We start from the raw sequence: 23433 nt of genomic DNA, 5'->3' as shown, positions 1-23433 counted from the left end.
TTAATTTGTTTTAATAGTATATTGACAGTATTGTTTTCTTTCAAAAATCCACTTAATTTTCTTTACCCTATTATTAAAATGGTAATTGACAAAAACAAACTACATTGTCACCAGAAGAGCAATACAAAATGTACAAGTGATATATTAAAATCATCTTTCCAGCTTGAATTTCAATGATGCATTTGGGCAACGATTTTGTGAGAAACATCTTCACCCTTAAATAAAGATTTTCTTAATTCCTTACCTGTGTGCTAATTAGATATCACCTTGTTTTCACATTAAACAGACTTCCACATGAGAAAGCAGCAAGGATGCAGTGGCGTTAATGTTTCCTGGTGTCAACCTGTATTATTTCAGTAGACATTGAAATGAGGATGCATCTTGCTGCCTTTCCAATGAAGCAAGTTTAATTTAGTAATAGGTGAAAAACCATCCCTACAAAGGTGTTAATCAGAGACTTGGCTTTGTGGACACTTTTCAGAGAACAAATTTGTTAGCATAAAAATAAAGCCAGAAATGAAGAGCTGTTTAATCACTCAATTGGATTTTTTTGCCAGCATATTTCTTTTTCTCTGCAACCCACTGCTAAATTGTGCTTCCTAGCTGTTTTTATAAAATCACTGAATCAAATCTAACTCTGATAACATCAGAGAAGGCCAGGTACCCTACACAATAAGAGGGGGTTTGAAATTTTGACTTATCTACTTAAAGATCACCAAAATCTGAACACAAGGTCAATTACGTCCCTGGGTGGGATTGAACCACCAACATTTTGGTTAATAGCCTTACACACTAACCAATTGCGCCACAGAGACACTTTGCAAAAGTACATACTGACAAAGGCTAATAAGCATTCATCTAGAACGTTTCCTAGAAAAACTTTAAAAAGTCAATAATCTGGAGAGTTTTTGTAAGATGTTTCTTCCATCAACCAATGAAGAAACACATTGGTACTTTCCCATGATGAGTGAGTGCTTCAGGATCTCTTGCACTTACATGTGCAGCAGAGTACTGCAATGGAAGCATGCTGGGCCCATAACCCAGAGGTAGGCAGATTGAAACTATCCTTTGCTATATGCATTTTTTTTGTTAATTAAAGTAATCCAAAACTGGGATTGATATTTTGGCTCTTTTATTTTTACTTAAAGTACAATAACTTTTACCATTTTAATTTGTTTTGATAGTATATTGACAGTATTGTTTTCTTTCAAAAATCCACTTAATTTTCTTTACCCTATTATTAAAATGGTAATTGACAAAAACAAACTACATTGTCACCAGAAGAGCAATACAAAATGTACAAGTGATATATTAAAATCATCTTTCCAGCTTGAATTTCAATGATGCATTGGGGCAACGATTTTGTGAGAAACATCTTCACCCTTAAATAAAGATTTTCTTAATTCCTTACCTGTGTGCTAATTAGATATCACCTTGTTTTCACATTAAACAGACTTCCACATGAGAAAGCAGCAAGGATGCAGTGGCGTTAATGTTTCCTGGTGTCAACCTGTATTATTTCAGTAGACATTGAAATGAGGATGCATCTTGCTGCCTTTCCAATGAAGCAAGTTTAATTTAGTAATAGGTGAAAAACCATCCTTACAAAGGTGTTAATCAGAGACTTGGCTTTGTGGACACTTTTCAGAGAACAAATTTGTTAGCATAAAAATAAAGCCAGAAAATGAAGAGCTGTTTATTCACTCAATTGGATTTTTCTGCCAGCATATTTTTTTTTCTCTGCAACCTACTGCTAAATTGTGCTTCCTAGCTGTTTTTATAAAATCACTGAATCAAATCTAACTCTGATTACATCAGGGAAGGCCAGGTACCCACACCATAACAGGGGGTTTGAAATTTTGACTTGTCTACTTAAATATCACCAAAATCTGATCACAAGGTCAATTACATTCCTGGGTGGGATTGAACCACCAACCTTTTGGTTAATAGCCGAACACACTAACCGATTGCGCCACTGAGACACTTTGCAAAAAGTACATACTGACAAAGGCTAATAAGCATTCATCTAGAACGTTTCCTAGAAAAACTTTAAAAAGTCAATAATCTGGAGAGTTTTTGTAAGATGTTTCTTCCATCAACCAACGAAGAAACACATTGGTACTTTCCCACGATGAGTGAGTGCTTCAGGATCTCTTGCACTTACATGTGCAGCAGAGTACTGCAATGGAAGCATGCTGGGCCGATAACCCAGAGGTAGGCAGATTGAAACTATCCTCTGCTATATGCATTTTTTTTTTATTAAAGTAATCCAAAATTGGGATTGATATTTTGGCTCTTTTATTTTTACTTAAAGTACAATAACTTTTACCATTTTAATTTGTTTTAATAGTATATTGACAGTATTGTTTTCTTTCAAAAATCCACTTAATTTTCTTTACCCTATTATTAAAATGGTAATTGACAAAAACAAACTACATTGTCACCAGAAGAGCAATACAAAATGTACAAGTGATATATTAAAATCATCTTTCCAGCTTGAATTTCAATGATGCATTTGGGCAACGATTTTGTGAGAAACATCTTCACCGTTAAATAAAGATTTTCTTAATTCCTTACCTGTGTGCTAATTAGATATCACCTTGTTTTCACATTAAACAGACTTCCACATGAGAAAGCAGCAAGGATGCAGTGGCGTTAATGTTTCCTGGTGTCAACCTGTATTATTTCAGTAGACATTGAAATGAGGATGCATCTTGCTGCCTTTCCAATGAAGCAAGTTTAATTTAGTAATAGGTGAAAAACCATCCCTACAAAGGTGTTAATCAGAGACTTGGCTTTGTGGACACTTTTCAGAGAACAAATTTGTTATCATAAAAATAAACCAGAAAATGAAGAGCTGTTTAATCACTCAATTGGATTTTTTTGCCAGCATATTTTTTTTCTCTGCAACCAACTGCTAAATTGTGCTTCCTAGCTGTTTTTTTATAAAATCACTGAATCAAATCTAACTCTGATTACATCAGAGAAGGCCAGGTACCCTACACAATAAGAGGGGGTTTGAAATTTTGACTTGTCTACTTAAATATCACCAAAATCTGACCACAAGGTCAATTACATTCCTGGGTGGGATTGAACCACCAACCTTTTGTTAATAGCCTTACACACTAACCAATTGCGCCACAGAGACACTTTGCAAAAGTACATACTGACAAAGGCTAATACATTCATCTAGAACGTTTCCTAGAAAAACTTTAAAAAGTCAATAATCTGGAGAGTTTTTGTAAGATGTTTCTTCCATCAACCAACGAAGAAACACATTGGTACTTTCCCATGATGAGTGAGTGCTTCAGGATCTCTTGCACTTACATGTGCAGCAGAGTACTGCAATGGAAGCATGCTGGGCCCATAACCCAGAGGTAGGCAGATTGAAATTATCCTTTGCTATATGCATTTTTTTTGTTAATTAAAGTAATTCAAAACTGGGATTGATATTTTTGCTCTTTTATTTTTACTTAAAGTACAATAACTTTTACCATTTTAATTTGTTTTAATAGTATATTGACAGTATTGTTTTCTTTCAAAAATCCACTTAATTTTCTTTACCCTATTATTAAAATGGTAATTGACAAAAACAAACTACATTGTCACCAGAAGAGCAATACAAAATGTACAAGTGATATATTAAAATCATCTTTCCAGCTTGAATTTCAATGATGCATTGGGGCAACGATTTTGTGAGAAACATCTTCACCCTTAAATAAAGATTTTCTTAATTCCTTACCTGTGTGCTAATTAGATATCACCTTGTTTTCACATTAAACAGACTTCAACATGAGAAAGCAGCAAGGATGCAGTGGCGTTAATGTTTCCTGGTGTCAACCTGTATTATTTCAGTAGACATTGAAATGAGGATGCATCTTGCTGCCTTTCCAATGAAGCAAGTTTAATTTAGTAATAGGTGAAAAACCATCCCTACAAAGGTGTTAATCAGAGACTTGGCTTTGTGGACACTTTTCAGAGAACAAATTTGTTAGCATAAAAATAAAGCCAGAAATGAAGAGCTGTTTAATCACTCAATTGGATTTTTTTGCCAGCATATTTCTTTTTCTCTGCAACCCACTGCTAAATTGTGCTTCCTAGCTGTTTTTATAAAATCACTGAATCAAATCTAACTCTGATTACATCAGAGAAGGCTAGGTACCCTACACAATAAGAGGGGGTTTGAAATTTTGACTTGTCTACTTAAATATCACCAAAATCTGATCACAAGGTCAATTACGTCCCTGGGTAGGATGTAACCACCAACCTTTTGGTTAATAGCCGTACACACTAACCAATTGCGCCACAGAGACACTTTGCAAAAAGTACATACTGACAAAGGCTAATAAGCATTCATCTAGAACATATCCTAGAAAAACTTTAAAAAGTCAATAATCTGGAGAGTTTTTGAAAGATGTTTCTTCCATCAACCAACAAAGAAACACATTGGTACTTTCCCATGATGAGTGAGTGCTTCAGGATCTCTTGCACTTACATGTGCAGCAGAGTACTCCAATGGAAGCATGCTGGGCCCATAACCCAGAGGTAGGCAGATTGAAACTATCCTTTGTTATATGCATTTTTTTTGTTAATTAAAGTAATCCAAAACTGGGATGGATATTTTTGCTCTTTTATTTTTACTTAAAGTACAATAACTTTTACCATTTTAATTTGTTTTAATAGTATATTGACAGTATTGTTTTCTTTCAAAAATCCACTTAATTTTCTTTACCCAATTATTAAAATGGTAATTGACAAAAACAAACTACATTGTCACCAGAAGAGCAATACAAAATGTACAAGTGATATATTAAAATCATCTTTCCAGGTTGAATTTCAATGATGCATTGGGGCAACGATTTTGTGAGAAACATCTTCACCCTTAAATAAAGATTTTCTTAATTCCTTACCTGTGTGCTAATTAGATATCACCTTGTTTTCACATTAAACAGACTTCCACATGAGAAAGCAGCAAGGATGCAGTGGCGTTAATGTTTCCTGGTGTCAACCTGTATTATTTCAGTAGACATTGAAATGAGGATGCATCTTGCTGCCTTTCCAATGAAGCAAGTTTAATTTAGTAATAGGTGAAAAACCATCCTTACAAAGGTGTTAATCAGAGACTTGGCTTTGTGGACACTTTTCAGAGAACAAATTTGTTAGCATAAAAATAAAGCCAGAAAATGAAGAGCTGTTTATTCACTCAATTGGATTTTTCTGCCAGCATATTTTTTTTCTCTGCAACCTACTGCTAAATTGTGCTTCCTAGCTGTTTTTATAAAATCACTGAATCAAATCTAACTCTGATTACATCAGGGAAGGCCAGGTACCCACACCATAACAGGGGGTTTGAAATTTTGACTTGTCTACTTAAATATCACCAAAATCTGATCACAAGGTCAATTACATCCCTGGGTGGGATTGAACCACCAACCTTTTGGTTAATAGCCGAACACACTAACCGATTGCGCCACTGAGACACTTTGCAAAAAGTACATACTGACAAAGGCTAATAAGCATTCATCTAGAACGTTTCCTAGAAAAACTTTAAAAAGTCAATAATCTGGAGAGTTTTTGTAAGATGTTTCTTCCATCAACCAACGAAGAAACACATTGGTACTTTCCCACGATGAGTGAGTGCTTCAGGATCTCTTGCACTTACATGTGCAGCAGAGTACTGCAATGGAAGCATGCTGGGCCGATAACCCAGAGGTAGGCAGATTGAAACTATCCTCTGCTATATGCATTTTTTTTTAATTAAAGTAATCCAAAATTGGGATTGATATTTTGGCTCTTTTATTTTTACTTAAAGTACAATAACTTTTACCATTTTAATTTGTTTTAATAGTATATTGACAGTATTGTTTTCTTTCAAAAATCCACTTAATTTTCTTTACCCTATTATTAAAATGGTAATTGACAAAAACAAACTACATTGTCACCAGAAGAGCAATACAAAATGTACAAGTGATATATTAAAATCATCTTTCCAGCTTGAATTTCAATGATGCATTTGGGCAACGATTTTGTGAGAAACATCTTCACCCTTAAATAAAGATTTTCTTAATTCCTTACCTGTGTGCTAATTAGATATCACCTTGTTTTCACATTAAACAGACTTCCACATGAGAAAGCAGCAAGGATGCAGTGGCGTTAATGTTTCCTGGTGTCAACCTGTATTATTTCAGTAGACATTGAAATGAGGATGCATCTTGCTGCCTTTCCAATGAAGCAAGTTTAATTTAGTAATAGGTGAAAAACCATCCCTACAAAGGTGTTAATCAGAGACTTGGCTTTGTGGACACTTTTCAGAGAACAAATTTGTTATCATAAAAATAAACCAGAAAATGAAGAGCTGTTTAATCACTCAATTGGATTTTTTTGCCAGCATATTTTTTTTCTCTGCAACCTACTGCTAAATTGTGCTTCCTAGCTGTTTTTTATAAAATCACTGAATCAAATCTAACTCTGATTACATCAGAGAAGGCCAGGTACCCTACACAATAAGAGGGGGTTTGAAATTTTGACTTGTCTACTTAAAGATCACCAAAATCTGAACACAAGGTCAATTACGTCCCTGGGTGGGATTGAACCACCAACCTTTTGGTTAATAGCCTTACACACTAACCAATTGCGCCACAGAGACACTTTGCAAAAGTACTTACTGACAAAATCTAATAAGCATTCATCTAGAACGTTTCCTAGAAAAACTTTAAAAAGTCAATAATCTGGAGAGTTTTTGTAAGATGTTTCTTCCATCAACCAATGAAGAAACACATTGGTACTTTCCCATGATAAGTGAGTGCTTCAGGATCTTTTGCACTTACATGTGCAGCAGAGTACTGCAATGGAAGCATGCTGGGCCCATAACCCAGAGGTAGGCAGATTGAAACTATCCTTTGCTATATGCATTTTTTTTGTTAATTAAAGTAATCCAAAACTGGGATTGATATTTTGGCTCTTTTATTTTTACTTAAAGTACAATAACTTTTACCATTTTAATTTGTTTTGATAGTATATTGACAGTATTGTTTTCTTTCAAAAATCCACTTAATTTTCTTTACCCTATTATTAAAATGGTAATTGACAAAAACAAACTACATTGTCACCAGAAGAGCAATACAAAATGTACAAGTGATATATTAAAATCATCTTTCCAGCTTGAATTTCAATGATGCATTGGGGCAACGATTTTGTGAGAAACATCTTCACCCTTAAATAAAGATTTTCTTAATTCCTTACCTGTGTGCTAATTAGATATCACCTTGTTTTCACATTAAACAGACTTCCACATGAGAAAGCAGCAAGGATGCAGTGGCGTTAATGTTTCCTGGTGTCAACCTGTATTATTTCAGTAGACATTGAAATGAGGATGCATCTTGCTGCCTTTCCAATGAAGCAAGTTTAATTTAGTAATAGGTGAAAAACCATCCCTACAAAGGTGTTAATCAGAGACTTGGCTTTGTGGACACTTTTCAGAGAACAAATTTGTTATCATAAAAATAAACCAGAAAATGAAGAGCTGTTTAATCACTCAATTGGATTTTTTTGCCAGCATATTTTTTTTCTCTGCAACCCACTGCTAAATTGTGCTTCCTAGCTGTTTTTTTATAAAATCACTGAATCAAATCTAACTCTGAAAACATCAGAGAAGGCCAGGTACCCTACACAATAAAAGGGGTTTTGAAATTTTGACTTGTCTACTTAAAGATCACCAAAATCTGAGCACAAGGTCAATTACGTCCCTGGGTGGGATTGAACCACCAACCTTTTGGTTAATAGCCTTACACACTAACCAATTGCGCCACAGAGACACTTTGCAAAAGTACATACTGACAAAGGCTAATAAGCATTCATCTAGAACGTTTCCTAGAAAAACTTTAAAAAGTCAATAATCTGGAGAGTTTTTGTAAGATGTTTCTTCCATCAACCAATGAAGAAACACATTGGTACTTTTCCATGATGAGTGAGTGCTTCAGGATCTCTTGCACTTACATGTGCAGCAGAGTACTGCAATGGAAGCATGCTGGGCCCATAACCCAGAGGTAGGCAGATTGAAACTATCCTTTGCTATATGCATTTTTTTTGTTAATTAAAGTAATCCAAAACTGGGATTGATATTTTGGCTCTTTTATTTTTACTTAAAGTACAATAACTTTTACCATTTTAATTTGTTTTGATAGTATATTGACAGTATTGTTTTCTTTCAAAAATCCACTTAATTTTCTTTACCCTATTATTAAAATGGCAATTGACAAAAACAAACTACATTGTCACCAGAAGAGCAATACAAAATGTACAAGTGATATATTAAAATCATCTTTCCAGCTTGAATTTCAATGATGCATTGGGGCAACGATTTTGTGAGAAACATCTTCACCCTTAAATAAAGATTTTCTTAATTCCTTACCTGTGTGCTAATTAGATATCACCTTGTTTTCACATTAAACAGACTTCCACATGAGAAAGCAGCAAGGATGCAGTGGCGTTAATGTTTCCTGGTGTCAACCTGTATTATTTCAGTAGACATTGAAATGAGGATGCATCTTGCTGCCTTTCCAATGAAGCAAGTTTAATTTAGTAATAGGTGAAAAACCATCCCTACAAAGGTGTTAATCAGAGACTTGGCTTTGTGGACACTTTTCAGAGAACAAATTTGTTAGCATAAAAATAAAGCGAGAAAATGAAGAGCTGTTTAATCACTCAATTGGATTTTTTTGCCAGCATATTTTTTTTATCTGCAACCCACTGCTAAATTGTGCTTCCTAGCTGTTTTTTATAAAATCACTGAATCAAATCTAACTCTGATTACATCAGAGAAGGCCAGGTACCCTACACAATAAGAGGGGGTTTGAAATTTTGACTTGTCTACTTAAATATCACCAAAATCTGATCACAAGGTCAATTACATTCCTGGGTGGGATTGAACCACCAACCTTTTGATAATAGCCTTACACACTAACCAATTGCGCCACAGAGACACTTTGCAAAAGTACATACTGACAAAGGCTAATACATTCATCTAGAACGTTTCCTAGAAAAACTTTAAAAAGTCAATAATCTGAAGAGTTTTTGTAAGATGTTTCTTCCATCAACCAACGAAGAAACACATTGGTACTTTCCCATGATGAGTGAGTGCTTCAGGATCTCTTGCACTTACATGTGCAGCAGAGTACTGCAATGGAAGCATGCTGGGCCCATAACCCAGAGGTAGGCAGATTGAAATTATCCTTTGCTATATGCATTTTTTTTTGTTAATTAAAGTAATTCAAAACTGGGATTGATATTTTTGCTCTTTTATTTTTACTTAAAGTACAATAACTTTTACCATTTTAATTTGTTTTAATAGTATATTGACAGTATTGTTTTCTTTCAAAAATCCACTTAATTTTCTTTACCCTATTATTAAAATGGTTACCCTATTATTAAAATGGTAATTGACAAAAACAAACTACATTGTCACCAGAAGAGCAATACAAAATGTACAAGTGATATATTAAAATCATCTTTCCAGCTTGAATTTCAATGATGCATTGGGGCAACGATTTTGTGAGAAACATCTTCACCCTTAAATAAAGATTTTCTTAATTCCTTACCTGTGTGCTAATTAGATATCACCTTGTTTTCACATTAAACAGACTTCCACATGAGAAAGCAGCAAAGATGCAGTGGCGTTAATGTTTCCTGGTGTCAACCTGTATTATTTCAGTAGACATTGAAATGAGGATGCATCTTGCTGCCTTTCCAATGAAGCAAGTTTAATTTAGTAATAGGTGAAAAACCATCCCTACAAAGGTGTTAATCAGAGACTTGGCTTTGTGGACACTTTTCAGAGAACAAATTTGTTAGCATAAAAATAAAGCCAGAAATGAAGAGCTGTTTAATCACTCAATTGGATTTTTTTGCCAGCATATTTCTTTTTCTCTGCAACCCACTGCTAAATTGTGCTTCCTAGCTGTTTTTATAAAATCACTGAATCAAATCTAACTCTGATTACATCAGAGAAGGCTAGGTACCCTACACAATAAGAGGGGGTTTGAAATTTTGACTTGTCTACTTAAATATCACCAAAATCTGATCACAAGGTCAATTACGTCCCTGGGTAGGATGTAACCACCAACCTTTTGGTTAATAGCCGTACACACTAACCAATTGCGCCACAGAGACACTTTGCAAAAAGTACATACTGACAAAGGCTAATAAGCATTCATCTAGAACGTTTCCTAGAAAAACTTTAAAAAGTCAATAATCTGGAGAGTTTTTGTAAGATGTTTCTTCCATCAACCAACAAAGAAACACATTGGTACTTTCCCATGATGAGTGAGTGCTTCAGGATCTCTTGCACTTACATGTGCAGCAGAGTACTCCAATGGAAGCATGCTGGGCCCATAACCCAGAGGTAGGCAGATTGAAACTATCCTTTGTTATATGCATTTTTTTTGTTAATTAAAGTAATCCAAAACTGGGATGGATATTTTTGCTCTTTTATTTTTACTTAAAGTACAATAACTTTTACCATTTTAATTTGTTTTAATAGTATATTGACAGTATTGTTTTCTTTCAAAAATCCACTTAATTTTCTTTACCCTATTATTAAAATGGTAATTGACAAAAACAAACTACATTGTCACCAGAAGAGCAATACAAAATGTACAAGTGATATATTAAAATCATCTTTCCAGGTTGAATTTCAATGATGCATTGGGGCAACGATTTTGTGAGAAACATCTTCACCCTTAAATAAAGATTTTCTTAATTCCTTACCTGTGTGCTAATTAGATATCACCTTGTTTTCACATTAAACAGACTTCCACATGAGAAAGCAGCAAGGATGCAGTGGCGTTAATGTTTCCTGGTGTCAACCTGTATTATTTCAGTAGACATTGAAATGAGGATGCATCTTGCTGCCTTTCCAATGAAGCAAGTTTAATTTAGTAATAGGTGAAAAACCATCCTTACAAAGGTGTTAATCAGAGACTTGGCTTTGTGGACACTTTTCAGAGAACAAATTTGTTAGCATAAAAATAAAGCCAGAAAATGAAGAGCTGTTTATTCACTCAATTGGATTTTTCTGCCAGCATATTTTTTTTTCTCTGCAACCTACTGCTAAATTGTGCTTCCTAGCTGTTTTTATAAAATCACTGAATCAAATCTAACTCTGATTACATCAGGGAAGGCCAGGTACCCACACCATAACAGGGGGTTTGAAATTTTGACTTGTCTACTTAAATATCACCAAAATCTGATCACAAGGTCAATTACATCCCTGGGTGGGATTGAACCACCAACCTTTTGGTTAATAGCCGAACACACTAACCGATTGCGCCACTGAGACACTTTGCAAAAAGTACATACTGACAAAGGCTAATAAGCATTCATCTAGAACGTTTCCTAGAAAAACTTTAAAAAGTCAATAATCTGGAGAGTTTTTGTAAGATGTTTCTTCCATCAACCAACGAAGAAACACATTGGTACTTTCCCACGATGAGTGAGTGCTTCAGGATCTCTTGCACTTACATGTGCAGCAGAGTACTGCAATGGAAGCATGCTGGGCCGATAACCCAGAGGTAGGCAGATTGAAACTATCCTCTGCTATATGCATTTTTTTTTAATTAAAGTAATCCAAAATTGGGATTGATATTTTGGCTCTTTTATTTTTACTTAAAGTACAATAACTTTTACCATTTTAATTTGTTTAATAGTATATTGACAGTATTGTTTTCTTTCAAAAATCCACTTAATTTTCTTTACCCTATTATTAAAATGGTAATTGACAAAAACAAACTACATTGTCACCAGAAGAGCAATACAAAATGTACAAGTGATATATTAAAATCATCTTTCCAGCTTGAATTTCAATGATGCATTGGGGCAACGATTTTGTTAGAAACATCTTCACCCTTAAATAAAGATTTTCTTAATTCCTTACCTGTGTGCTAATTAGATATCACCTTGTTTTCACATTAAACAGACTTCCACATGAGAAAGCAGCAAGGATGCAGTGGCGTTAATGTTTCCTGGTGTCAACCTGTATTATTTCAGTAGATATTGAAATGACGATGCATCTTGCTGCCTTTCCAATGAAGCAAGTTTAATTTAGTAATAGGTGAAAAACCATCCCTACAAAGGTGTTAATCAGATACTTGGCTTTGTGGACACTTTTCAGAGAACAAATTTGTTAGCATAAAAATAAAGCCAGAAAATGAAGAGCTGTTTAATCACTCAATTGGATTTTTTGCCAGCATATTTCTTTTTCTCTGCAACCCACTGCTAAATTGTGCTTCCTAGCTGTTTTTTTTATAAAATCACTTAATCAAATCTAACTCTGATTACATCAGAGAAGGCCAGGTACCCTACACCACAAGAGGGGGTTTGAAATTTTGACTTGTCTACTTAAAGATCACCAAAATCTGATAACAAGGTAAATTACGTCCCTGGGTGGGATTGAACCACCAACCTTTTGGATAATAACCGAGCACGCTAACTGATTGCGCCACAGAGACACTTTGCAAACGTACATTCTGACAAACGCTAATAAGCATTCATCTAGAACGTTTCCTAGAAAAACTTTAAAAAGTCAATAATCTGGAGAGTTTTTGTAAGATGTTTCTTCCATCAATCAACGAAGAACATTCAAGCTGATTTCTTGCAGCAGCTGGGCACTGTAACAGCTCCAGAGCTGCTCTGTAAGGCAACTAAAAGGGTGTGGGCCCTGCAGCACTACCTGTAGTTCGCATTGTGCGTTGGAAGGCACAAAGTAAGCAGACGGGAGAAGTCAGGATAGTGCGCAAGGGCATAGAAGGGAGCGGCTCAAGAAAAGAGAAGTGGAAACAGACAGCAAACTAGGCTGGAGAGAGACCTGAGACAAAGAGATCTGAATTATACGAGAGCCGACCAGGGGAAACACAAATTATGCAGTCGAGTTTCCCACATTTGGGGAAATAGCTGGAGCAGCACACACAGAGTGCAATGGGTGAGCCTTGCCCTGGGAGAAGCACCTTCATGATCATAGTATCTCACCTGGCAGGTAAGTAGGAGTTGGGCAAGAGCTGAGGAGGGTCGCTGCTCGGGCACCCCCCTGTCAAGTGAAGGAGATCCAACTGAGGCAGCACAAGAGAACTCTCGAAAGAAGAACAAGGCTAGAGGAAGATCTGAGACACAGAAATCTGGCTTTTACCAGAGCTGACCAGAGGAAAGCACAAACACAGTCCCCCACTACCACAAATAATGCAGTCGAGTTTCCCACATTTGGGGAAATCACAGGGGTCAGCATACCCAGAATGCAATGAATGAACCTCACCCTGGGAGAACAATCTTCATGACCATGGTATCTCCTATGCAAAATAAGTATGATTTGGGATAGGGCTGGGGAGGGCCGCTGCTCAGGCACATCTCTGTCAAGTAAAGGAGATTCAACTGAGGCAGCACAAGGGAACTCTCATCTGGGGACAACAACTGCAGGGAGAACACATATTTTCAGATGAACATGGGAGGGCAGAAGGCTGCCTAATACTGAAGCACCCCCAAACAACAAACCAAATGCAACAACTAGTACAAGCATTCCTGGGGGAAGGCCTGCTGCAGATGGATTTGCATATGGTGATGTCATCCAAGCAGTGGGTCAAAGTTGGCTTCAACCCTCGTCTGCATATGAAAAGAGAAAAGGGGCGTGCAGGGCATGGCGGCCTTTTGCGGCGCTTGGATGACCCCTAGTTCGCATTAAACACCTCCACCCTACTTCGGTGTGGGGCTCATGTTGGCTATGCCCCAGCCCCTGAAGCATTCAAGCTGATTACTTGCAGCAGCTGGGCACTGTAATAGCTCCAGAGCTGCTCTGTAAGGCAAGTAAAAGGGTGTGGGCCCTGCAGCACTACCTGTAGTTCGCATTGTGCTTTGGAAGGTACAAAGTAAGCAGATGGGAGAAGTCAAGATAGTGCGCAAGGGCATAGAAGGGAGCGGCTCAAGAAAAGAGAAGTTGAAACAGACAGCAAACTAGGCTGGAGAGAGACCTGAGACAAAGAGATCTGAATTATACGAGAGCTGACCAGGGGAAACACAAATTATGCAGTCAAGTTTCCCACATTTGGGGAAATCGCAGGAGCAGCACACCCAGAGTGCAATGGGTGAGCCTTGCCCTGGGAGAAGCACCTTCATGATCATAGTATCTCACCTGGCAGGTAAGTAGGAGTTGGGCTTGAGCTGGGGAGGGTCGATGCTCGGGCACCCCCCTGTCAAGTGAAGGAGATCCAACTGAGGCAGCACAAGGGAACTCTCGAAAGAAGAACAAGGCTAGAGGAAGATCTGAGACAAATAAATCTGACTTTTACCAGAGCTGACCAGAGGAAAGCACAAACACAGTCCCCCACTACCACAAATAATGCAGTCGAGTTTCCCACATTTGGGGAAATCATAGGAGTCAGCATACCCAGAATGCAATGAATGAACCTCACCCTGGGAGAACAATCTTCATGACCATGGTATCTCCTATGCAAAATAAGTATGATTTGGGATAGAGCTGGGGAGGGCCGCTGCTCAGGCACATCTCTGTCAAGTAAAGGAGATTCAACTGAGGCAGCACAAGGGAACTCTCATCTGGGGACAACAACTGCTGGGAGAACACATATTTTCAGATGAACATGGGAGGGCAGAAGGCTGCCTAATACTGAAGCACCCCCAAACAACAAACCAAATGCAACAACTAGTACAAGCATTCCTGGGGGAAGGCCTACAGCAGATGGATTTGCATATGGTGATGTCATCCAAGCAGTGGGTCAAAGTTGGCTTCAACCCTCGTCTGCATATGAAAAGAAAAAAGGGATGTGCAGGGCATGGCGTCCTTTTGTGGCGCTTGGATGACCCCTAATTCACATTAAACATCTCCACCCTCCTTCGGTGTGGGTCTCATGTTGGCTATGCCCCAGCCCCTGAAGCATTCACGCTGATTTCTTACAGCAGCTGGGCACTGTAACAGCTCCAGAGCTGCTCTGTAAGGCAAGTAAAAGGGTGTGGGCCCTGCAGCACTACCTGTAGTTTGCATTGTGCATTGGAAGGCACAAAGTAAGCAGACGGGAGAAGTCAGGATAGTGCGCAAGGGCATAGAAGGGAGCGGCTCAAGAAAAGAGAAGTGGAAACAGACAGCAAACTAGGCTGGAGAGAGACCTGAGACAAAGAGATCTGAATTATACGAGAGCCGACCAGGGGAAACACAAATTATGCAGTCAAGTGTCCCACATTTGGGGAAATTGCAGGAGCAGCACACCCAGAGTGCAATGGGTGAGCCTTGCCCTGGGAGAAGCACCTTCATGATCATAGTATCTCACCTGGCAGGTAAGTAGGAGTTGGGCTAGAGCTGGGGAGGGTCGCTGCTCGGGCACCCCCCTGTCAAGTGAAGGAGATCCAACTGAGGCAGCACAAGGGAACTCTTGAAAGAGGAACAAGGCTAGAGGAAGATCTGAGACAAAGAAATCTGACTTTTACCAGAGCTGACCAGAGGAAAGCACAAACACAGTCCCCCTCTACCACAAATAATGCAGTCGAGTTTCCCACATTTGGGGAAATCACAGGGGTCAGCATACCCAGAATGCAATGAATGAACCTCACCCTGGGAGAACAATCTTCATGACCATGGTATCTCCTATGCAAAATAAGTATGATTTGGGATAGGGCTGGGGAGGGCCGCTGCTCAGGCACATCTCTGTCAAGTAAAGGAGATTCAACTGAGGCAGCACAAGGGAACTCTCATCTGGGGACAACAACTGCAGGGAGAACACATATTTTCAGATGAACATGGGAGGGCAGAAGGCTGCCTAATACTGAAGCACCCCCAAACAACAAACCAAATGCAACAACTAGTACAAGCATTCCTGGGGGAAGGCCTGCAGCAGATGGATTTGCATATGGTGATGTCATCCAAGCAGTGGGTCAAAGTTGGCTTCAACCCTCATCTGCATATGAAAAGAGAAAAGGGGCGTGCAGGGCATGGCGGCCTTTTGCGGCGCTTGGATGACCCCTAGTTCGCATTAAACACCTGCACCCTCATTCGGTGTGGGGCTCATGTTGGCTATGCCCCAGCCCCTGAAGCATTCAAGCTGATTTCTTGCAGCAGCTGGGCACTGTAACAGCTCCAGAGCTGCTCTGTAAGGCAAATAAAAGGGTGTGGGCCCTGCAGCACTACCTGTAGTTCGCATTGTGCGTTGGAAGGCACAAAGTAAGCAGACGGGAGAAGTCAGGATAGTGCGCAAGGGCATAGAAGGGAGCGGCTCAAGAAAAGGGAAGTGGAAACAGACAGCAAACTAGGCTGGAGAGAGACCTGAGACAAAGAGATCTGAATTATATGAGAGCCGACCAGGGGAAACACAAATTATGCAGTCAAGTATTGGAAAATTCAGGGCTATGTCGTGTAGATGATGGCCTAACAGGAGGCTTTAAAATTTTCTTTCTAGTGTCCTTCGTTTGGGAGAAAAATGCAAAGGTACAAGACAGCTTTTCCTTGCCAATATCTCTCTTTTGCAAAGAGCTACGCATTGGAAAATTCAGGGCTATGTCGTGTAGATGATGGCCTAACAGGAGGCTTTAAAATTTTCTTTCTAGTGACCTTCGTTTGGGAGAAAAATGCAAAGGTACAAGACAGCTTTTCCTTGCCAATATCTCTCTTTTGCAAAGAGCTGCGCATTGGAAAATTCAGGGCTATGTCGTGTAGATGATGGCCTAACAGGAGGCTTTAAAATGTTCTTTCTAGTGTCCTTCGTTTGGGAGAAAAATGCAATGGTACAAGACAGCTTTTCCTTGCCAATATCTCTCTTTTGCAAAGAGCTGCGCATTGGAAAATTCAGGGCTATGTCGTGTAGATGATGGCCTAACAGGAGGCTTTAAAATTTTCTTTCTAGTGTCCTTCGTTTGGGAGAAAAATGCAAAGGTACAAGACAGCTTTTCCTTGCCAATATCTCTCTTTTGCAAAGAGCTACGCATTGGAAAATTCAGGGCTATGTCGTGTAGATGATGGCCTAACAGGAGGCTTTAAAATTTTCTTTCTAGTGACCTTCGTTTGGGAGAAAAATGCAAAGGTACAAGACAGCTTTTCCTTGCCAATATCTCTCTTTTGCAAAGAGCTGCGCATTGGAAAATTCAGGGCTATGTCGTGTAGATGATGGCCTAACAGGAGGCTTTAAAATTTTCTTTCTAGTGTCCTTCGTTTGGGAGAAAAATGCAAAGGTACAAGACAGCTTTTCCTTGCCAATATCTCTCTTTTGCAAAGAGCTATGCATTGGAAAATTTAGGGCTATGTCGTGTAGATGATGGCCTAACAGGAGGCTTTAAAATTTTCTTTCTAGTGTCCTTCGTTTGGGAGAAAAATGCAATGGTACAAGACAGCTTTTCCTTGCCAATATCTCTCTTTTGCAAAGAGCTGCGCATTGGAAAATTCAGGGCTATGTCGTGTAGATGATGGCCTAACAGGAGGCTTTAACATTTTCTTTCTAGTGTCCTTCGTTTGGGAGAAAAATGCAAAGGTACAAGACAGCTTTTCCTTGCCAATATCTCTCTTTTGCAAAGAGCTGCGCATTGGAAAATTCAGGGCTATGTCGTGTAGATGATGGCCTAACAGGAGGCTTTAAAATTTTCTTTCTAGTGTCCTTCGTTTGGGAGAAAAATGCAATGGTACAAGACAGCTTTTCCTTGCCAATATCTCTCTTTTGCAAAGAGCTGCGCATTGGAAAATTCAGGGCTATGTCGTGTAGATGATGGCCTAACAGGAGGCTTTAAAATTTTCTTTCTAGTGTCCTTCGTTTGGGAGAAAAATGCAAAGGTACAAGACAGCTTTTCCTTGCCAATATCTCTCTTTTGCAAAGAGCTACGCATTGGAAAATTCAGGGCTATGTCGTGTAGATGATGGCCTAACAGGAGGCTTTAAAATTTTCTTTCTAGTGTCCTTCGTTTGGGAGAAAAATGCAAAGGTACAAGACAGCTTTTCCTTGCCAATACTGAAGACATTTTCCCCACAAGGCCCTTTGGAGAGACAGAGAGAGAGTATGCCAGCACATACCCCAGCGCTATATAACCCAGGAATAGCACAGTAACTTAATGTTTGAACAATCGGTGAGGGGGAACATCTTGAAACCCCAGTTTGTACCCTTGGGACACTATTTGTAAAACACACGAGTCCATGTCCGAATGAATCCAGAACTGACTGAAGAGTTTTAGACGTGCCCCCACTGGTGCGGGCTCCTGCAAGAGAGCCCCAGCGTCATGCAGTGGATTTGGCAGAAGCAGAGGATGATCTCTGCTCCTGCGATCTTGAAGAGGATGCAGACCTCTTCTCTCTTCTCCTTCCTCTACCTGCAAAGAAAGGGGAATCTTAACTTTTTGCATATCTATTGGGCCGAAATGACTGCATCAGAGAATGATGCGTCTTCATCCGTTGGGAGGGAACATAGGGCAAGAAGGTTGACTTACCTGCGGGAGCTGCCGAGATCAAATTAACTAGGCAGTCACCAAACAAGGCTTCACCTTCATAGGGAAGAGACTCCCTTTCTTCTTGGAGTCAGCATCAGCATTCTCTTGGTGAATCCACAATGCCCTCCTATCCGACACTGCCATGAAATTGGCCCGTGAACTCAAGAGTCCTATATCCCTTGCAGTCTCACGTAAGTATGCTGCAGTGTCCTTGATATGATACAACGTAAGGAGTATCCCATCTCTCCAGGGTATCTATATCGGATGACAAGGTATTCGACCAATTCTTGAATACTACTACTCACCCATGCACATGTAATGGCAGGTCTAAGTAATGTACCCGTGGTTACATAACTAGAAATAATGTAGCTTCCTGCATACGATCCGCTGGATTTGTGACAGGGCCCCGTGCAGAACAGGGGGTGACTCCCACTTTATTCTGTCCGCGGCGGGAAATGAATAAACAACCAGAATCCTTTTGGGGATTTGAAACCATCTTGTCGAGCTGGCCCAGACTTTCTCAAACAGAGATGGAGGAACGTTACATCAGCTTTCATTATATATCTATATATACATACATATAGACACCTTTGTCAGGAACAGCAGGGTCTTCAGTGATTTTAATATGTCCTTAATATCCACAATCATGTACTGAATGCTCCTTGCCAATATTGGATCTAATCAGGAAACATTATGGTCGACATAAGTATCAGTATCCGTGTCAGTATCAGTGTGTAGTAACTGGGCAAAATAACATTTTTGCGACCCAGCGGGGCCTGAGGGAAAAGAAACATAGCCATGAATATCACATCTATTCTCTACGTCTGTGTCTGGGACACAGATTTATCCAACCTTACTCTGATATTACTGAAACATTTACCCAGTCAGTTATTGGTGGTGCCAACAGGGCCACCATCATATGTCTGCATTCCTAATATAGTTTCCTCTTGGGAAAAACATTCAGCCACCGACATGTTGACACACATATACCAAGTACCCACAGACACACCGGCTTATGGGGGACAGACCGTCAGTAAATCTGTCAGAGGGACACAGAGGATTTTTCAGCTCACAATCCAGCGCCAAAAGTACACAGTCTGGGAAATAATAAACTCTATAGTGATAGACTTGTAATGCTCTAAAGATGTTCTGGTGAGGTGAGGAAGAAGCCCCGCCGCTGTAATGGCGCGTATCTGTCCCGCTCAGAAATAATTAATTACGCTATTGGGGTAAGGACAGTGCCCAGGCACTAATGTCCACTTTTTCCAGCCTTTTGTGAAACATTAAGTTACTGTGTTATTCCTGGGTTATATAGCGCTGGGGAGTGTGCTGGCATACTCTCTCTCTGTCTCTCCAAAGGGCCTTGTGGGGAAACTATCTTCAGAAAAAGTATTCCCTGTGTGTGTGGTGTGTCGGTACACGTGTGTCGACATGTCTGAGGAAGAAGGCTATATTAGAGAGGAGCGGGAGCAAATGAATGTGGTGTCTCCGCTGACACCTGATTGGATGGATATGTGGAATGTTTTAAATGCTAGTGTAAACTCATTGTACAAAAGATTAGACAAGGCTGAAGCTTTGGGACAGTCAGGGACTCAACCCATGCCTGATCCTATGTTGCAGGGACTGTCAGGGTCTCATAAGCGCCCACTATCCCAGATTGTTGACACAGATACCGACACGGATTCTGACTCCAGTGTCGATTACGATGATGCAAAGTTACAGCCAAAATTGGCAAAATCCATTCGATATATGATTATGGCAATAAAAGATGTTTTGCACATCACAGAGGAACCCCCTGTCCCTGACAAGAGGGAACATATGTACAAGGGAAAGAAGCCTGAGGTAACCTTTGAGGGGGTCACACGAGCTGAACGAGTTATGTGAAAAAGCTTGGGAATCTCCAGATAAAAGACTGCAGATTTCCAAAAGGATTCTTATGGCGTATCCTTTTCCATCAACGGATAGGTTACGATGGAAATCCTCCCATAGGATGGACAAAGCATTAACACGCACAGCTACAGTTGGAAAATCAAATTTTTTACCTTATGTTCCCTCACAGCATAAGAAAGCTCCGCATTATCAAATGCAGTCCTTTCGGTCACAAAGAAACAAGAAAGTGCGAGGTGCGTCCTTTCTTGCCAGAGGTAGGGGCAGAGGAATAAAGCTGCACAACACAGCTAGTTCCCAGGAACAGAAGTCCTCCCCGGCCTCTACAAAATCTACCTCATGACGCTGGGGCTCCACTGGCAGAGTCCGGCCCATGTAATGTCATGCAGCTGCTCTGACCACGCCTCCTGTTTCTCCGTTGCCGACCCCATTTTGAAACCGTGCCCCCGCACCGCTCCATCTCCGACTTGGAAATGGAGTGTTGTTGACCCCCCTCCCCCCCCCCCCCTTCACCGATTCACAGGCAGAGGTGATCGCATTATCTGCGGGGTGCCGCAGAAAATGCAGGCGGATGCGTATGCTCTTAGCAGTTTTTGCAGTTGGATTGCGATCCAACCTGAATCAGGCCCTATTACCTATCACAATGCACTGCGGGTAGTACAAAATGGGGTTAATATAGGAGAAAAAACCCCAGAGCTGTGCTCCTTAATTGTCCCTGGTGGCTAGTGGAGCGGCTGCCCAGTAATCAGTGTCCACGCCAGTGCGCACACGGCCCGCCCCCATCAGCGGCCTCGTGATCCCGGAGGGCGGTGTGTGTGTGACTGACCTTAGGAAGAAACCGGAGCCTCCGCTGCAGTGACCCAGCAACCGGGGCACGGGAGTATACTGCGCCACTGGGAGTGATGGAGCTGCAGTAAAGAGGTCTATTAGACCTAGCCTGCTGCAGCCCTTGTAGATTCTTATAAAAAAAGTTCTTCTTTTCTTGCCAAAATTAATAGCTAAGAATAGGCTGCCTGAGGCAGCCCCCTGTTAAGTGGCCTGCTACTGAAGGCACCAACTACAAACTGAGCTCCCTGTTCATGGAAGCGAGGTTATAGAGGAGCATCTTGGGAACAGTCAAAAGCTTTGAGCCTGTTGGTGCCTCAGATCAAGATCCTACTCTGGTGTACATATACAATGTGAATCCTTGTGGAGTCCAGTGTACCCCACAGAAGAAATGAATGCGTCACACCCATTGGCAGCAACATTAGAATAGCTGCTGATGGGCACAATTGAGAAAGGAAGGGGGGAAAACATTTGAATCCAGCACATATATGTAATTTGAATATGTAATTTGTACCTTCCTACTTTAAAATGTAATGGATGAACCTCACCCTGTGAGAACTATCTTCATGATCAAGAGATCTCATATGCAAGATAAGTATGTGTTGGGATAGGGCTGTGGAGGGCGGCTGCTCGGGCACACCCCTGTCAAGTTAAGGAGATTCAACTGAGGAAGCACAAGGGAACTCTCATCTGGGAACAACAACTGCAGGGAGAACACATTTTCAGACGAATGTGGGAGGGCAGAAGGCTGCCTAATACTGAAGCACCCCCAAACAACAAACCAAATGCAACAACTACTGCAAGCATTCCTGGGGGAAGGCCTGCAGCAGATGGATTTGCATATAGTGATGTCATCCAAGCAGTGGGCATAGTTGGCTGCAACCCTCGTCTGCATATGAAAAGAGAAAAGGGTCACGCAGGGCATGGCGGCCTTTGTGGGGTTGCGCTTGGATGACCCCTAAATCGCTTTATACACCCCCACCCCCCATCAGTGTGGGCTCATGTTGGCCATGCCCCAGCCCCTGAAGCATTCAAGCTGATTTCTTGCAGCAGCTGGACCCAGAAACAGCTCCAGAGTTGCTCTACAAGACAAGTAAAAGGGTGTGAGCCCTGCAGCACCACCTGTAGTTTGCATACACACATATATAGGACAGCATCTCTTATATGCCCCAGGGTCAATAAAATAGTATCCTTATCTAGGGTATCCATCCCCACAGATAAGGTATCCGTCCATGCCGCTACAGCACTACACACCCAGGCCGACGCAATTGCCGGTCTGAGTAAGGTACCTGAATGTGTATAAATGGACTTCAGGGTAATCTCCTGTTTGCGGTCAGCAGACTCTTTGAGGGTAGCCGTATACTGGGACGGGAGGGCTACCTTCTTGGATAAGCGTGTTAATGCTTTGTCCACCCTAGGGGAGGATTCCCATCGTAACCTATCCATTGATGGGAAAGGATACGCCATAAGAATCCTTTTGGAAATCTGCAGTCTTTTATCTGGAGATTCCCAAGCTTTTTCACATAACTCGTTCAGCTCGTGTGACCCCCTCAAAGGTTACCTCAGGCTTTTTCACCTTGTACATATGTACCCTCTTGTCAGGGACAGGGGGTTCCTCCCTGATGTGCAAAACATCTTTTATTGCCATAATCATATATCGAATGGATTTTGCCAATTTTGGCTGTAACTTTGCATCATCGTAATCGACACTGGAGTCAGAATCCGTGTCTGTATCTGTGTCAACAATCTGGGATAGTGGGCGCTTATGAGACCCTGACAGTCCCTGCAACATAGGATCAGGCATGGGTTGAGACCCTGACTGTCCCAAAGCTTCAGCCTTGTCTAATCTTTTGTGCAATGAGTTTACACTAGCATTTAAAACATTCCACATATCCATCCAATCAGCTGTCGGCGGAGACACCACATTCATTTGCTCCTGCTCCTCTCTAATATAGCCTTCTTCCTCAGACATGTCGACACATGTGTACCGACACACCACACACACAGGGAATGCTTTTTCTGAAGACAGTTTCCCCACAAGGCCCTTTGGAGAGACAGAGAGAGAGTATGCCAGCACACACCCCAGCGCTATATAACCCAGGAATACACAGTAACTTAATGTTTGCCCAGTAGTACTGCAGCATGTAATTTGCGCCAAATTATGTGCCCCCCCCCCCCTCTTTTCAACTCTCTTGTCTACCGTGGTATAAGCAGGGGAGAGTCCGGGGAGCTTCCTCTCAGCGGTGCTGTGAAGAAAAAATGGCGCTGGTG

At 40.6% G+C, this 23433-nt stretch overlaps 6 non-coding genes across 6 annotated transcripts; all 6 read right to left on the bottom strand.

Moving 5' to 3' along the window:
• Positions 1-12872: 12872 nt before the first annotated feature.
• LOC135011282 (U1 spliceosomal RNA) lies at positions 12873-13035 on the bottom strand. The gene has a single exon (XR_010210391.1). It is a non-coding gene; the product is annotated as a U1 spliceosomal RNA (small nuclear RNA).
• Positions 13036-13187: 152 nt separating this feature from the next.
• On the bottom strand, positions 13188-13351 carry LOC135011281 (U1 spliceosomal RNA). Its single transcript, XR_010210390.1, has one exon. It is a non-coding gene; the product is annotated as a U1 spliceosomal RNA (small nuclear RNA).
• Positions 13352-14022: 671 nt separating this feature from the next.
• LOC135011285 (U1 spliceosomal RNA) lies at positions 14023-14185 on the bottom strand. Its single transcript, XR_010210394.1, has one exon. It is a non-coding gene; the product is annotated as a U1 spliceosomal RNA (small nuclear RNA).
• Positions 14186-14337: 152 nt separating this feature from the next.
• Positions 14338-14501, bottom strand: LOC135011284 (U1 spliceosomal RNA). Its single transcript, XR_010210393.1, has one exon. It is a non-coding gene; the product is annotated as a U1 spliceosomal RNA (small nuclear RNA).
• Positions 14502-15172: 671 nt separating this feature from the next.
• Positions 15173-15335, bottom strand: LOC135011286 (U1 spliceosomal RNA). Its single transcript, XR_010210395.1, has one exon. It is a non-coding gene; the product is annotated as a U1 spliceosomal RNA (small nuclear RNA).
• A 152-nt stretch (positions 15336-15487) lies between these two features.
• LOC135011283 (U1 spliceosomal RNA) lies at positions 15488-15651 on the bottom strand. The gene has a single exon (XR_010210392.1). It is a non-coding gene; the product is annotated as a U1 spliceosomal RNA (small nuclear RNA).
• Positions 15652-23433: the final 7782 nt, after the last annotated feature.

This window comes from Pseudophryne corroboree, unplaced genomic scaffold (assembly GCF_028390025.1).
Source record: "Pseudophryne corroboree isolate aPseCor3 unplaced genomic scaffold, aPseCor3.hap2 scaffold_2408, whole genome shotgun sequence".
Lineage (NCBI taxonomy): Eukaryota > Metazoa > Chordata > Amphibia > Anura > Myobatrachidae > Pseudophryne > Pseudophryne corroboree.
Note: the sequence above shows the minus strand (reverse complement) of the source record. Positions and strands in the feature narration are given on the sequence as shown.